This window comes from Geotrypetes seraphini, chromosome 2, assembly GCF_902459505.1.
Source record: "Geotrypetes seraphini chromosome 2, aGeoSer1.1, whole genome shotgun sequence".
Taxonomy (NCBI): Eukaryota; Metazoa; Chordata; class Amphibia; order Gymnophiona; family Dermophiidae; genus Geotrypetes; species Geotrypetes seraphini.
The window spans coordinates 111541972-111559604 of record NC_047085.1 but is presented as its reverse complement, the minus strand read 5'-3'; the positions used below and the strand labels follow the sequence as shown (position 1 = coordinate 111559604).

The 17633-nt window shown below is 38.9% G+C and overlaps 1 protein-coding gene across 7 annotated transcripts in view; it reads left to right on the top strand.

Moving 5' to 3' along the window:
• CHD7 (chromodomain helicase DNA binding protein 7) overlaps positions 1 to 17633 on the top strand; it is a 616542-nt gene that overhangs the window by 113030 nt on the left and 485879 nt on the right. The window lies entirely within an intron of this gene.

Genomic DNA, 17633 nt, shown 5'->3' with positions numbered 1-17633 from the left:
ATCAAATCAAACTTTTAATTTTAAAACTTACGCTGGCATTTACTAAAGCATGTTAGAGGTTATGCTTTGACGCTCATAGACGCTAATATGAGTGTCGGAGCATTTACTTCCCTGGCAAGTTGTAGAAACTTCTACTGCAGCTTTGTGAGAAGGAGCCCTTAGTGACTTTCTAGAATTTTAATAAATCTGCAGTACTGTCCTATATAGTTGCAAAGGCATAAATGAAGGATAACCTTCAATGACTTAAATTTGGATATGCTGGTACATTCAGAAAGTTTTGCTCTTGGAGGGACCATAGTAGGTCTCCCCCTCCCCCCGTAACTTTTAGCGTAATTGAGAATTTATGCAAATGCAACTTTTCTTTTGTACAAGAGAGACATGAGACTTAACACACACACACAACAGATCCAATGACTTTTAACCTAGACCTCATATCTGTTAACAAAAATAGGTATATCTTGCAGCTTATTTTTCTGATCTTGGATCAGTCTTGTATACACAACATAGCATGGATTGTTTTGAATCTGTGTTTTTCCCCCCCAAGGCTGTGGTTTTTGTGCTTTAAAAATGACGTCCTTGTACCGGCTATATGCTTGTTAATTTGACTTCCTCAATTTTGAAAAGTTCAGAACAAAACTGAATCCATGCTTTTGGCTGCAGGAAAATGAAGTTATCTGTTTGCTTTTACAGTATGAAAAATAGTGCTAATAAAAAACCATCTCTAGTAAAACTGTGTTATTCTTTCTTGAGTTTCCAGCCCTTTAATACATTTTGTTTGAAAATCAGGCTTAAAAATGAACATAGCTTTTGTGGTGGTTGTGCTAAAGTTACTTTGGGATTATTTTTGTGCAGCTATGTGTATAGACTGGTCAGGGCACTTGCTGGACAAAAGGACACCCAGGAAGGGGTTATTTGTGATGTCTTTCTCTTTCAGCCTCAATACTTCTAAAATCTGACTTAAAATGATGGTTTAATGTGCTAGGAGGTCTGCAGTTTTGTCCACCTGGTGTGATAGCCCTGGTTGTGGTTATTTTGATTTTTTTAAAGTAGTAATTTCTTGGTTTTGTAATATACCTTAAAACAGGGCTACTCAATTCCAGTTGTCGAGGTCCATAGGCAAGCCAGGTTTTCAGGATATCACAATGAATATGCATGAGAAATTTGCATAACAAGGAATCAGTGCATGCAAATTTCTCTCATGCATATTCATTGTGGATAACTTGAAAACCTGGCTTGCCTATAGTCCTTAAGGACTGGATTTCAGTAGCCCTGTCTTAGAAGCCTAATTACTTGATGGTAAAAGCTTTTTGTGGGGGTGATCTGTGAGCACGCATGTCTATGTTGAAATTGGGTCTGGTTTTTCAACCTGATCCCTGACTGAACCTAACAAACTTGATCTTAAAATTCTCTACAGTGTGTGTGTGTGTGGTCTAATTTTAGAAAAGTGCCCTACCTCACCATCACGGATTTTGATGAAACTTTGTATGCTTAATCATACATGACCCAACCTCTAGTAAAGTTTAAAATCCACCAGTGGAATACTTGTCCCTTGTTTGATACCATACTATGACCATGTACAGTAAGTATCCCTGTATAATTTTAGCAACTTTGAGTCAAAATATTTCCTTGGCCATTGCAAAACAAATTAAACTTGGCCATCTTATACAACTTTTTTTGATCTATTCAATGGAATTAATGCAGATTTTCATTTTGAAACTGATGTATGTAAAAAGTCTCAAAGTGAGCTTAAAAAATGGTCCATCTTAAAAAATTTCAAAGTTTAACCTTCTGTGGCTCCTGTAATAATGAAGCTATCTCCGTAAAATTTTGTCCATTTTGTGACATGACTTTGTTCTCAAATATACGATTTCAACTTCTAAGCTGATCTCATTACTTTATATTTTCAATTTAAAGCTTGTGTTTTTTCAAAAAATGTCAAAAATTGGGTATTTTTGACTAGCTTTTATTAAAAAAAAAAAATAATAATAATTTCTGGAAACATTTTCAAACTAACTCTATTAGAAAGAGCATGTTTCAGTCTGTCTGAAAAAGTTGTTTCAAGCAAACAGTGCTTGAAAAAAGGGTCAAAGGCTATGGAAGTTTCCTTAGTAATGGCATACATTAACATCAAAATATATTCAGCTCTTCAAGTTATAAACTGTTTTGCATTTATGAGGAAAATATTTGATTGCATTGGTCCATGGTGGCATTGCCACTACTAGTTTACCTGTTTCACGGAGAGAGGCTGTAGCTCCTTAACCTGGCTCCATACGTATACTGCCTGTCTGTCTGTAGAGTGACATTCTTTAAATCACTCATTCATGAGCCAATGCTCAGAACCTAACACCAACACTAGAATTGATTAAGACGTCGAGATCTGAGGGAGCCATGAGATTAACAGCAATTAAGGAAAGAGGTGTACTTTCAAAAACAAGAATGTTTTGTATTGCTGGGGTACATTTGTGGAATAACTTACCAAGACATCTAAGATTATGCATGAATTGTGCTAACTTTAAGAAGTTATTAGACACAACTGTTTGTTGATGCCTACATGTAATGAGAATGATATTTCTTCTTCAACTGCCTTGACATACCACCACTATATATAATGGGATGATAGAGATTGTTGTCTTTATGTTAATATGTTTTATGGTCAATTTTATGAATGTTTGCTGCTGGAAACTGCATAGATATTAAGTGGTCTATAAATGTTTTAAATAAATAGTTCAAGAAATTTGAACCAGCAACCTCATCACCATAGAAGTCACATCCAATAGCTGTGTAATACCAATCATGGGTGGGTCTTTTGGTTCAGATTCCCAAGCCTGTAGCTTTGATTTCTTCACTGAGGTTCCAAAGCCTTCAGTGGGTGTTTGTCTGGCTCCCAAGCCAAATGATTGGGCAGCTTAACCTAGGTTCCCAATCCTAAGGTAGGTATCTTCTCTTGGTTCCCAAACCGAAGTTCTGACTGCTTTTATTATTTATTCATTGCATTTTATTGAATTTATGTACCACATTTGCCAAAATAGTTTCTGGAAACTGATATTGTTGACCAGATGACGTAACCGATGGAACAGAGAGTACAGAAATAAGGTGGTGTTCTGGCACTCAGCAAATGTCTTGTCTTTTAGGCCAGTAAAACGAACTAGCAAGGCCATGTGGGTACATAAACTTTATCAAGACGTCATTTTCTTCAACCGATACTTCAGCAATGTTGCCAGTCCGCCATTTGTTATCATACATACATACATACATGCAACATAATAATAAGGGAGCAGCTGCAATATTCTCAAGCATGGCTTTATAGTGTGAATACTCAAAGTTTTGGCTACAAAGTAGGTAGTATAATTTGAAACCTTGCTCACATGAATGGTGTTTGAATCAAGTGGCACAAATTGAGCTATTCTCTGGTTCCAGCTATTATGCTGTTTTCTTTCCATCTCTTTTCCTGAAATTTTTATTGCTTTCATCAAATTTCTTCTTTGTGAACAAATATGTATTTAATTCCTTGTATATTCTTATCACATAAATTGAATAGATCTTTTGATGTCAATATCTGATTTTTCAGTGGTCTTTGAAGGCTAGCTCTGACTGCCAGTAGAGATAAAGTGGGTTATACAAAATGAAAAATTAAATGAGTGCAAACTGTGATAAAGCACAAGATAATTTCTGTTGCTGGACAAGCAGCTCAGGATGTCTAACAGTCAAGCCAAAGCACAGAATGCACCTTGTGTCAAGACTATATTGGACTTGATTGAAGAAATGAAGAAAAAAAAAATTGCAATATCTGATCAAAAAAAGTTCAAATATTGACTCTGGCCCCAAGAAGTTGGTCAATAAAAGCATTAACATCAGAGTTTGGAGTTTCAGAATGTATGGTAAAGATGCCCCCCAAAATTAAGAATGAGCAGGGTATTTGTCTCACCTCATCTAATAGTTTGCAAGCAATTGCCAAAAGAAGTGGTTGATAGAATACGGCAGTTTTATGAAGATGATGAGTTTAGCAGAATCTGTCCTGCCAAGAAAGACCGCATTTCTGTTAAGCTCGATGGAATTATAGTACAAAAACAAAATACTTGCTGTTGAGCAAATAAAAGAAATGTATGTGGCATATTAGAAGGAAATTGGAAACCATGGAAAATAACTATCAGACTAATAACCTACGATTGCTGAACTTTCCTAAAATCTTATCTATAAACCCGAGGGAGATGATAAAAAGGTATTTTATGGAGATACTTAATATTCCTGAGGAATCATTGCCACCTCTCACTCGAGTATATTATTTGCCTATTAAAACAAGGGATCAGTAATCGAAGGATAAGAAACAGGAAACACAAGACCTTCAACAAGATTTGACAGCAATCCTGGAAACATCAGATAAAGATTTGGCTAAACCAGCAACTCTTTTACTATCTGTGGCGTTGTTGCCAGATAAGGATTGGATTTTTAAAATGTTCTTTAAGAACAAGAATAAAGAATTTCTTCTGGGTTTGAAAATTCAAATGTTTCCAGATGTTAGTAGAGAAACTCAGAATCGTAGGCGTCAATTTCTTCTGATGAAAGCAGGAGTTATACAGCTGGGTGGTATTTTCTTTTTACGCTTCTCATGTAAATGTATAATAAGGTATCGAGATAATAAATATGGGTTTTTTGAACCAGCTCAACTTACAGCTTTTTTGACTCTGAAACGTTTGGAAAAAGAAGGAACAACAACAACAATATAATAGTAACAACAATTGGACTTGATTAATAGAATAAACTCCTTAATCCAGTCATTCGATACCTTTTTTCTTGTATAGAATTTATTAATTGATTTCCTTAAAGTTCACTCATTTATATCTTGGATCACATTATTGAGGACTTGAGATTGTATGATTAGAATTTTTCAATATCTTGTAAATTTATTTCTTATTATTTTGTGTTTGATCTGACAATCTTTCTGTACAAAATGTCTGATTTTGTTAAAAATCTTAAAATGATAAATAAAGAATTAAAAAAAAAAAAGAAAAGAAAAGAAATGTATGTGGCATATCATGAGAAATATGGAGCTAAAATTGGCTTCTCAAAATTTTGTGAGACCAAAGTGGTGTATAACTGTTGGTGCATCAGGTACTCATTCTGTCTGTTTGCACTAAACACCATGTTGCAAGGCGTGAAGATCAAGGACAGCTTCAAAGTGCTTATGGAAAAAAAATAGTTTGTGATTTGAATGCCAAAGATTGCATGCTACAACAATGCCAAAATGCTCCTGGTGAGAAAGCATTGATAGCTTATTTGGTAGAAACATTCATCTGGATCCCAATCCTTAAATCAATTGAATTCAAACAGTGGGTCCATAATTGTGAAACATTAGAGACAAATTAGCAGTGGATGATTTTATCAGCAAACTTGCAAACAAAATTTGGAAGCTGATAAGTCACCACTTAATTTCAAAGCATCAAAGTGAATACAGTGGTGCCTCGCATAACGGACGCCTCGCACAGCGAACGCTGCGCATAACGTACTTTTTGTCTTGCTCCCTATAACGAACTTCGTTTCACACAACGAAGTCGCCCGAGGGGCCCGGGGGGGGGGGGCGGAACTACTCTCGCCGCTTCCTAATGTGAGCCGGGAACAGCAGCACCCTCCTGTCTGAATGCAGTGTTCCATCATCTCCCTCCACCTTACCTTAGATGCCGAGTTTTCCGGCTTTCTTTTTCGGCCAGCCACACACTTTCAAAGAGCAGCACATTGGCGCATGCTCTGTTGTTCAATCTTCTCCTCTGACGCAACCGGAAACCGGAAGTTGCAGGAGAGGAGAACATTGATCAACTTCAGCAGCTGCGCGTGCACAGCTTTTTGAAAGCGTGCGGCTGGGTGAAAAAGAAAGCTGGCAAACTCTGCATATAAGGTGAGGTGGAGGGAGGGAAATGTAGGGCTGCAGAACGAATTATTTTGTTTTACATGTATTCTTATGGGAAAACGCGTTTCACACAACGAACGTTTCACATAACAAACTTGCTCCTGGAACGGATTAAGTTCGTTGTGTGAGGCACCACTGTACTTGAAATCATTAAAAACCAGTTTAAAAGCCACGTTATACCCCTTTTGTTGTTTACTATATTGATAAAACTCACGTCATTCAAGTTATAGATGTTTGCATCATTACAGATTGCATGCAACATGACTCAATATCCGTTCATGTATTTATTCAAAAGCTGGTTGAGTTTTTGGAAACAAGAATGGAAAGACACTAGAATCCACTTAGTGATGGATCAGGTGCTCAATATAAGAACTACAAAAATGTTGTCAATCTGTGCAACTATAAAAGTGATTTTGGTATTGAAGCACAATGGAATTTCTTTGGTACAAGGCATGAAAAATGTCCTTGTGATGGAACTGGTAGAACAACCAAGAGACTGGCAGCCAGATATTGACGGCAAAAGATCTATTCAATTTCTATGATAAGAATATACATGGAATTAAATATATATTTTTTCAGAAAGAAGAAATTGATGAAAGCAAGTAAGAACCATCATAACATCAGATCAATGAGTCCTTCAAGTGGAGAGTCAGGGCTATACCCTTCATCTGCGGAAAAAACCTCTGAACCAACCTCCAAGAGAGTCTCATTTCAACTCCCATCAGAAAGCCCTCCTTCACCAGGAACACTCAGCCCTCCTTCAGTTCAACGCAATAGAAAAAGTTCCGCTGTGGGAGAGGGGCAAGGGATTCTATTCAAGGTACTTCCTTAACCCGAAGAAGACCAAAGGAATTTGCCCAATCCTAGACCTCCATGTGTTCAATCAGTATCTGGTGAAAGAGAAGTTGCAGATGCTTTTTCTGGAAACCCTATTGCTTATTTTAGAAAAGAATGGCTCTGTTCTCTAGATCTCAAAGAAGTATATTTTTATTCTTCTGCTCACAGAAAATATCTTTGCTTTCATCTGAGAACACGCCACTTCAAGTACAAGGTGCTTCCATTTGGACTTGGCATCAGTACCCAGAATGTTCACCAAGTGCTTGGTGGTAGTGGCAGCAATTCTTCACTCATACAGTTTCCACATTTTTCCTTACTTGGACAACTGGTTCATCAAAGCATCCACACCCTAACAGACTCAGCAAGCTTTAAATGCAACAGTTCAAGTTCTCAAACTTCTGGGATTTGCAGTCAATTATCCCAAATTCCACCTACAGCCCACTCAAACTTTGGAGTTTATTGGAGTGACACTAGACACAAACCAGATGTGTGCTTTCCTCCCTTAGCAGAAACTCACCACACTACTTCAGCTCTGCCAGGAAGGATATGGAGGAGTGTGTGGCGCAGTGGTTGGATCTACAGCCTCAACACCCTGGGGTTGTGGATTCAAACCCCGCGCTGCTCCTTGTGACCCTGGGCAAGTCACTCAGTCCTCCATAGCCCCAGGTACGTTAGTTTGTGAGCCCACCGGGACAGATAGAGAAAATGCTTGAGTACCTGATTGTAAAAACCACTTAGATAACCTTGATAGGCGGTATATAAAATCCTAATAAACTTGAAACTTTTCTCATGTCACATATTATGAATCCTCAGCCACATGGCCTCTACAGTATATGTGGTCCCATGTGCTCATCTTTACCTCGGGCATCCTCAATGGGCATTATCCTACCAGTGGTCTCAAGTTGAAGCACATTGGAATCTGTGATGTTCTCCTCCATCATAAGTGGAAGATCTTGACTTAGAGAGTACTACTAGGCCAGACCACATCTGAACCAAAACCACTTAACTATGGTGTGCCACAGGGTGCCTTGCTATCTCTGCTATTTTTCAACATATATGCAGAAAAACACCATATCCAAATCTATTCATTCACCAACAGTATCCAACTCTACCTTCCTCTGGGTCCAAATCAAACCAAGCAAATCAAGAAAGTACAGTGCAGTTTATCCAAAATAAATAAAGAATTGGATGACCAAAAACTACAACTAAACACACACAAAAAAGAGCTCCTCTAGGTTCACAAAACTACACGTACCCTCGCTCCAGTTTTTGCTTGTGGAAATACTACCCTCTCAGCCAAAGATAGCGTCCGCAGCCTGGGAGTACTACTGGACTCAAATCTATCACTCAAGGATCACGTCTCCCAAATAGTGTCAATCTCCTTTTACAACCTCTGCCAGATGAGGAGCATCTGTACGTACTTCTCAGAATCTGAATTTGCTAGTTACTATATGCTTTCGTGCTGTCTCGTATGGACTACTGTAATTCATTACTAGTAGGGCTATTTGCCAAAACCTATCTTGCCTCCAATGCGTCCAAAACGCTGCAGTCCACCTATTAAAAAACTTGAACATCCATGACCAAGCCACCCCAGCGCTAGCATCTGTTCATTGGCTGCCTATCAAGAAATACTGTATCTTCAAAGCCCTAGTCCTGACATTCAAAACCTTCAAGAAATTGGTACCAGGCTATATGATTCCCTAGTTACCAATCTATAACCCAAGCTGACCGTTAAGATCCCAGAAAGAAAGATGGCTGTCCCTAACCCTGGAAGCGCCCTCAAAAGAGAATCAGCCTGCAGGTGCGCCTACTCGCACTTTATGCTCAAACTATGGAACCTCATCCCTCCATCTATCAGAGAGTTGGACAACCTATGGAACTTTAGGAAGGCAATGAAAACCTTCCTCTTCACAAATCCAGCTCCATGTAAAGACCAAGCTTAACTGATCTTGGATAAACTTTTCAACTATGCCAATAGCACAAGTTCTTCACCACAGCATGTGTAGTAAATTAATATACTGTATATCGACTGTTTATTTCTACTCTAACATGAATAGTTACCTAGTGTATCTCAGATATTCTTTATTTACCATAACTTGGTCATAGTACCACTAGCTTCCAAATATGATTTGTTCATGTTTGTCTTAACTATACTATGTATGTGCTCCTGTAACCTGTTCTGGACTCTTTTGGGAGAACAGGCTAAATAAATGAATACTGGTAAATAACTAAATCTGCAAGAGTTCCTTCTGTCAAGAGTACTTTCAGAGGTGCCATTTCCTAGTGAGAATTTGAGGCAGTGTTTGTGGAAGTACCTTGACTGGAAGCATTCAGTTCTGTATTACTCTTGATGCCTACCATTAGAGCACCAGTTACAGCAAGCTGAGATTGGTATAGAAAGGTTAAAGTTTAAGTTTAAGTTTATTAGGATTTTATATACCGCCTATCAAGGTTATCTAAGCGGTTTTACAATCAGGTACTCAAGCATTTCCCCTATCTGTCCCAGTGGGCTCACAATCTATCTAATGTACTGTATGTCTCCAACTTTTAAGCTGTGTTATGTCAGTATCTTAGCCTTTAGTTAGAAGAAGGGAAGATTGCATAAGAATAACCATACTGGGTTAAAACAATGGTCCATCTAGCCCAGTATCCTGTTTTGCAACAGTGGCCAATCCAAGTCACAAGTACCTGGCAAAAAGCCAAATAGTAGCAGCATTCCATGCTATTGATCCTGGGGCAAGCAGCGGCTTCCCCCTTGTCTGTCTCAATAGTAGACTATGGACTTTTCTTCCAGGAACACTATACTCTTGCTACACTAAACTCTGTCAGCACATCCTCAGGCAATGAGTTCCAGAACTTGACTATTCATTGAGTGAAAAAATATTTCCTCCTATTTGTTTTAAAGGTATTTCTATGTATCTTCATTGAGTGTCTCCTATTCTTGTATAGACACTGGAAGGCCATATGGTCTTTATCTGTCTTCATCTTTTTTCTTTGTTTCTTTCTAAGGCACCCACCTATATGGAACATCTACACTGGTTGCATCTTTGATGGCTCTTTGCCACTTGCCTTTCTTGACAGCAGCTGATGCAGTAAATGCTTCAATTGCAATTGCTGTGGTTCTCTGATTGTAACTCGTATAGTCCCTGGCTTTGCTACATTGCAGCAGCAGTTTTTGACATCAATGTCAGTGCTGCTTGGGTAGCTTCTGTTTCAGCACCCTCTACTCTGCTTCCTGCTACAGATTTGCCCATAGTCATCGGTTGGTGGTCATTCTCTGTTTTAATTCTGTGTTTCACTTGTAGCACTCAATAATTATCTGCCATTATTTCTCTCATTCTGTTGGATAATTCCAACAGTGTTTTCCTTATTTCGATGGATTTCTAGATATCTCATTGCCTCTGTTTTTTTGGTGTGGCATTCCCTTTAAGGATTTCATATTGCTTCTCTTGTAAGAGGACTCTTGGTTTGCATGTGTCCATAGTTGATTGTATTCACAATGAATTCAAGCTGAGGCACACTTTTGATGGATATTCTCTGCATTCAAATTCCATGAATGTGGGTCAGTTTGTTTGATTCTAGCCTTATAGAGTAGGTATTTATCCTTAATTGTATTTCCTACCTGCATGCCCCAAATTCTTCAAATGCCTTGGGTTCTGCTATTCTGTTTTCAATTTTGTTCAACAAATTAAATTTCCGTATCTATTTTCAGCCTTCTTGACAGTTCTATCATTAGTCAGCTATGTTATATTAATCTTATTGACCCTCGTTCTATGTTATAGTTCCAGGATGGCACACTGGTGGTCTTGGATAGACAATGTTTCTTTGTCTTATCTTATTCTTTTGTTCTTCACTACTTCCATAGTAGTTGCTTCTTTCCTTCTTCATGCTTCCCTGGAATTGGGTATTGGAATGGGGCAATTATAACAAATTGAAGAGTAGCAAATTGCCTGGGCCAGTTGGTATGAAGGATTGATGAAAAGTTCTCAGCCCAACCAAAACGAGAATGGCGTGGATATGGTTCAATTGATCTGAAACAATGTCGGAACAGATAATTTTTCAGTTACAGTAACAAAATAAGGCTCAGAATTTAGGAAGTTGGTTGGGCTGAGAACTTTTCAGCATCCCCTCATATACATCCTATACTACTGATAGAATTGAAAAATGAACATGCACAGTAATTAGTAATTTTATCTTAAAAATCCAGCATGAATTGTGCCAATGTAACTCTAATTATTAAAAAGGATTTCAGAGGTGGTCTGAGAAATTATAGACCAGTGAGCCTGACTTTGGTGCCAGGCAAAATAGTAGACACTACTATAAAGAACAAAATTAATAAACATATGTATAAGCATGGACTCACAGAAACATAGAAAAATGAAGGCAGATAAAGACATAAGAACAAAAAAATAGGCTTACTGGGTCAGACCAATGGTCTATCATGCCCAGTATCCCGTTCTCACGGGCCAATCCAGGTCATTAGTACCTGGTCAAAACCCAAATAGTAGCAACATTCCATGCTACCAATCCAGGGCAAGCAGTGGCTTCCCTCATGTCTTTCTCAATGACAGACTATGGACTCTTCCTCCAGGAAATCGTCCAAACCTTTCTTAAAACCAACTATGCTATCTGCTCTTACCACAACCTCTGGCAATGCATTCCAGAGCTTAACTATTCTCTGAGTGAAAAAGTATTTCCTCCTGTTGGGTTTAAAAGTATTTCCCTGTAACTTTGAGTGTCCCCTAGTCTTTGTAATTTTTGACGGAGTGAAAAATCGCTCCACTTGTACCCATTATACTCCACTCAGAATTTTGTACACTTCAGACATAACTAAACTAACTAAACTAAAATAAAATAACTAAACTAAAATAAGTAAACTAAAATAAAACTTAGCTTTGTATTCTGAGTCTTCACCAAAGGAGCTCGACTCGGTTAACAGAAACTAAAAGAAATATGAAGAAGAAAAAAAAGAAAATAACAGTCAAAAAATATTAATGTGACAGATTTCCAAAGTTCCATCCCCTTTATCATCATGGTTGCTCTTCTTTGAACCTTTCTAATATAACCGTCAAGGATGATCCCTGTTTTGCTCCTCAACTGCTTTAAGAATCGCACCTTGGATTGTTAGCATCCTGCTGAATTCAGAAGGATCACATTAAAACCCCTGATGCAGCCAAGGCGCGAAACAGGGATCATCCTTGTCAGGTGTATTGGACAGTTGAATTCCTATGTGACAGCCCTGAGGAGTGCTAGAGGTTGGTGTTTGTTTTCAGGAGCGCTGGATGGTTGTGTTGTGTTTCAATGGGAACAGATAAGTCCTTGCTTTTGATTACTGACTTTTGGTAAACTGCATTGTGCCTTTACAAGTGCTTATCCTGGTGCAAGTTGACTGTGTGATTCATCTATACAGCTTTATCTGAACAGATTTGAAGGAGCAGTGCCCCATTAGGGATAATTCTTATAATTGGAAGAACTGGAGTAGACTAAATTATAATTTTGGGTGGAATTCTCTATGTCATATATATAAAATGGAAAGATTTATTGCAATACAGAAAGGGTGTTTTAAGAAATTTCAAGATGTGTGGGAGCCATTAACAAAATATTGTACTGATTAGAGGACATTTTTTCCCTTGAGTTTACAAGTTCAATTATGAGGGGGGAGGGAGGGTAATTTATTATTACAAATCGTGCAAGGTATTTGATTAACTTTAAAACGAGAAGTACATAAATTAGAAAGAACATGGCGCAAAACCGAGACAGATTATGCCAGACTCAACTGGCGACTAAAAGTCAAAGAATATAAAAGAATCATCAAAGAAAAGCGCTCTAAACACTACTCCCAAATAATCAATACTCCCTCACTGAACAGCAAAGAACTTTTCAAAATAGTCAACTCACTATTCGATATTGACCAATTCAAACGCTCCAACTCAGACCTCCCACCCTCCGCCACTACCCTAGCCGACTATTTTACCAATAAAATTCACACTCTGAAATCGTCCCTCATAATCCCCAGCACAGACCTTACAATCAACCAACCGACCCTAGGACCTGATAGTTCAATAGCAGACATGACCTGGAACCACTTCGAAAGCCCAGACTGGAACCTATTCCTCAAGCTCTACTCCAAATATGCAAATTCAAACTGCCTACTAGATAGCTGTCCCCCCTCCATCATGAAATCTGCCCCTCCCTCATTCAAAATTGAACTCCTCAACTGGATATCCTTTTGCTTGTTCACCGGCCATTTCCCAAAAGAACTCGGACACATCCTTGTATCCCCCGATTATAAAAAACCCCAAGGATTCTACCTCTTCAGCTTCCAATTACAGACCCATCGCCAACATACCGCTACTCCAAAAAATTACGGAAGGCCTAGTCAACCACGAACTCATGAACCACCTTGAAAAGTTCAACATTCTCCATGATTCCCAGTCTAGCTTCCTCCCAAATCACAGCACAGAAACTGTCTTAGCCTCTCTGACTAATTACCTCCTCCACTTATTCTCTCTGGGAAAAAGTGCCTTGATACTCCAGTTCGACCTGAGCAGTGCCTTTGACCTGGTTGACCATGACATTCTACTCAGATGCCTTGACTCCATCGGCATCTCCGGTCAGGTCCTAAACTGGTTCACAGGATTTCTAAAAAACCGCTCTTACCAAGTACACTTCAATGGGACCTTCTCCCAACCCTGGCACAATCCCTGCGGAGTTCCTCAGGGCTCCCCTCTTTCACCCTCTCTATTCAATGTCTACATGGCTTCACTAGGTCATATGCTATCCAACCTAAAACTAAAATCATATATCTACGCAGACGACATCACTATTATCATTCCCATTACCTCGCTTTCACAAGAGATTGAACAATTCACCTCATCCATCCTCACCAAGATAGAACAATGGACCACTCAATTCAAATTAAAGCCGAACCCAGAAAAAAACAAAATTTTCCTGGCCAGTCCCAACAACAAGCTAACAAACACCTCCCTGAAACTTAACGGGTTAGACTACCCAATTAACCCCACAATCAAAATCCTTGGAGTCATCCTGGACCGCTGCCTTACTTTCGAAGCCCACACCAATGCTCAGATTAAAAAATGTTTTGGTACCCTCTGGAAACTCCGCACCATCAAACACTACTTTGACTTCTTCTCCTTCCGATTACTGGTCCAATCACTAATCCTGAGCATCCTAGACTACTGTAATATCTACCTAGGTTTATTTAAAAAAACCATCAAACACTTAAGACTCGTTCAGAATGCAGCCGTTCGACTCATCTATAATCTCAAAAAATCTGACCATATAAACCCCTTCTACAAAAAATTGCACTGGCTGCCTATGGAGGCGAGGATTAGCTTCAAATTTGCTTGCCTCTGCTTCAAAACCCTAACAGGCTCGTCCCCAATCTACCTATCAGATCACTTTGTCCATCCGGGCCCCACCCGCACACGTAACGCCCACTTGTTTGCCTTCCCGTCCCTAAAGTGCTGCATCTACAAGAGATTCCTCGACAGATCTCTGGCGTTCCAGGCATGCAAATGGAACATATGTCTATCCACTCTCATCTCTAATTCTCCCTCCTACCAAACTTTCAGGAAGTCAATCAAAACTTATATCTTTGACAAATATCTCTGACTCCCGCCCTCCTTGTAACTCTACTTTTAACTATGCCTTGTACCTCCCACCTTCCTGCACCTCCCACCTACCTGCCTTCTCCCTACCTGCACTTCCCACCTACCTGCACCCGACTTCCTAAGCCACGCCGATTGACTTGTTTATAACCTCTCTATCTCCTTCTTGCCTGCTCCCGACTCGCTAAGTTATATTGATTGATTGACTTATTTGTAAATTTCGCTGTAGATGTACAGTCTCTTGTCATGTAAACCACTCTGAACTATTCTGGTACTGCGGTATACAAAAATAAAGTTATTATTATTATATGATAAGAAAAGGTGGGAAGGGTGGGAGATAAGAGCATATCATTTGTACCGTTGATTATTAAGTGATATATTTATTGTTAATTTGTTTGAATATATTGTCACACTTATTGTAAGTTTGAAAATGAATAAAGATTTTTTTTATTTTTTAAAAAGGGATAATTCATCAGAGTAGGATTAGAGTTTTTTTTCCCCAAAACCCTTGAAGTACAACTCAGGTTTTTTTCTCATTTTTCTATTTTTGTTGGCTTTCTATTTTTAGATGTATAAGCATCTGCTAGGAGCACATTTTGCATGTTGTTTTTGGAGCAGGCTACCTTTTGAACTGTAGTGATTATTGTGCTCTTTCCAACTATTACAGTGGTAATTATTATACCTTTGCCCAATTCTCCGGCTTTCCTAATCTGTGAAAACATTTCTTCATCTGTCTGCTCATTTTATCCTGGGGGACAGTAGTATAACCCTACCTTTATATTCCTTCCCTTCACATATGGAATTTCTATCCATATGGATTCCACACTGCTATCTATGTCATGCAGAATGTTTATTTGATTTGATTCAGTTCCCTCGTTAACATACAGCACAACCCCCCCTCCAGTTTGATCCACTCTATCCTTGTGATATAATTTGTACCCAGGTAATACAGTGTCCCTTTGATTGTCCTCTTTCCACCAGGTGTCTGAGATGCCTATTATATCTACCTCATTATTCAGTGCTATATACTCTAACTCTTCTATTTAATTTTTAGGCTTCTAGCATTTGTATGTGTTTTTTTTTCCTTGTAACTACAGGCTGCTGAGAAGACAGGGAAAATTTGAGTCTTTTATTCTATCTTTCTTTTAAACCCGCCTGACTTTCTAACACCATTATTGAAACCTCTCACTGGGACTCCCTAAATATCCTGTTTTAATAGTATCCTTCAAGGATACCTCACACTGAACCATCCGCTCCTGGGTGACTGTCGGCTTTACCCTGCATCTCATTTTAAAAGCTGCTCTATCTCCTTTTTAAACGTTAGCGCCAATAACCTGGTTTCATCCTGGTTAAGGTGGAGTCCATCCTTTCGGAACAAGCTCCTAACAAATCTAAATCCCTCATTCCTACACCATTGTCTCAACTATGCATTGAGACTTCGGAGCTCTGCCGGCCAGTAGGTTCAACCTTACAAAACTGTAGAACTATAAAAGGCTATTCTAATGAGACTAGCTAAGTAAAGTTTGCTCTTTTAAGATCTAAACTGTCTATAGAAAGAAACCTACAATTTAGCTTTTCTCCCCAAACCTATCAAAGCTCAGAGCAAAATAATATTTATCTTAGGACAAGTAGGCCTCGTATTCAACATGTGGGTGACGTCATCCTTGCAGCCTGGTATGGTCAGTATGAAAAAACTGTCACTTTAAGTTTAAGAAACTTTGTGACTGCCTTACAAGTGGTTCGCTAGATTTTTGGCACCAGAAATATTCCCGTTCAACCTCCTACATCATTTATTGTAACCCTGTTAGAATTTGTGTTAAAAAATAATTTTTTCTTGTTTCAAGATTGTTATTATTTACAAATAAATGGAACTGCCATGGGGGCTATGGTTGCCCTGGATGTCACCAATTTGTACATTGGCGCATTTGAGGAAATATTTTTACGAACTACCCCTTTGAGGTCATATATACTGTTATGGAAACATTTCATTGATGAAGTTTTTATTGTATGGTGGGGGAATGGTGCCCAACTTGAGGCTTTCATCATGTGGTTGAACCAGTGTGATGCCAATCTGAAGTCTACTTTTCAGTTTCATCCACAGCAAATTTGTTTCCTAGATCTTTTGATTACACGACTCCCTGAGGGTTTTTCATATACTATCTTTAGAAAACCCACAGATAGGTATACTTTGCTACATTACACAAGTCATCACCCACTTCATTTATGGCAAAATTTCCCGGTTGGACAATTCCTCAGATTACGGAGAATTTGTTCATCAGTTGATGAATTTGAATTTCAAGCAGAGATTTTTAGCATGAGGCTATCCAATTTCCATCATAAAACTGACATATAAACGAGCTAAATGGGTAGAAAGAACTTACCGTACCTTTTACACCCTCAGGAGAGATCCACGTCCAGCCTACCACTTGTGTACTCCTGTATGTTTCTGCTATTCAAACAATAAGGCGGAGCATATTGAAGTTCTAGCATGTGGCACAAGTTCACAATATATTTCAGGACCCTCCACAGTTTGCCTACACCAGAGGTAGAAATCGAAAAGAGATCATGTCACTCTCCTTTCTCCGAATTAGACCTGAATCTACAGATAAGATACACCTTTGGGCCATTTTCCATGTGGACAGTGCAGTCTGTGCAGTTGCTCGTTCTTAGGTCACACATTACAATTGAATGGGCACACTATTAGTTTACACCATCAGTCGACATGCTTAACAGTTCAGGTTGTGTATGCCATTTGGTGTCCATGTGGGTTGGTTTATATAGGCAAGACCACACACATCTTGAAACTGCGACTTATTGAACATCGGTCGCGACACAGGCAAGGTGACATTGCAGCTCCTATAGTGTCTCATTGCCTAGAAGCCAACCACACTTTTGATGATTTGAGATTCGTGGCTCTTGAGATTGTCACTATCTGAAAGAGGTGGTGACTTGAATGCAGTTCTATTGAGAAAGGAGCAGCATTGGATATTTAATCTGAGCATGCTGATTCCCTCAGGCCTAAATAGAGAATGGGACCTTTGATTTGATCATCAAGTTTGTGGCTTGGCCATGGCTTGTTCAGCCCTGAATCGTCAGGTATTTGGCGCGTGGTTATGGATTGTTCAAAAATTTTGTGTGGTGTTTGAAATGAGCAGGTTATTTGTTGCAGTAAAATAGAAGAAAGGTTTTTATTGCACTCTTTGTGATTTGGATAGTAAGGACCCTCTGATTCGCCCGTTCTGGCGTGTGTGGAATGAGCAGTT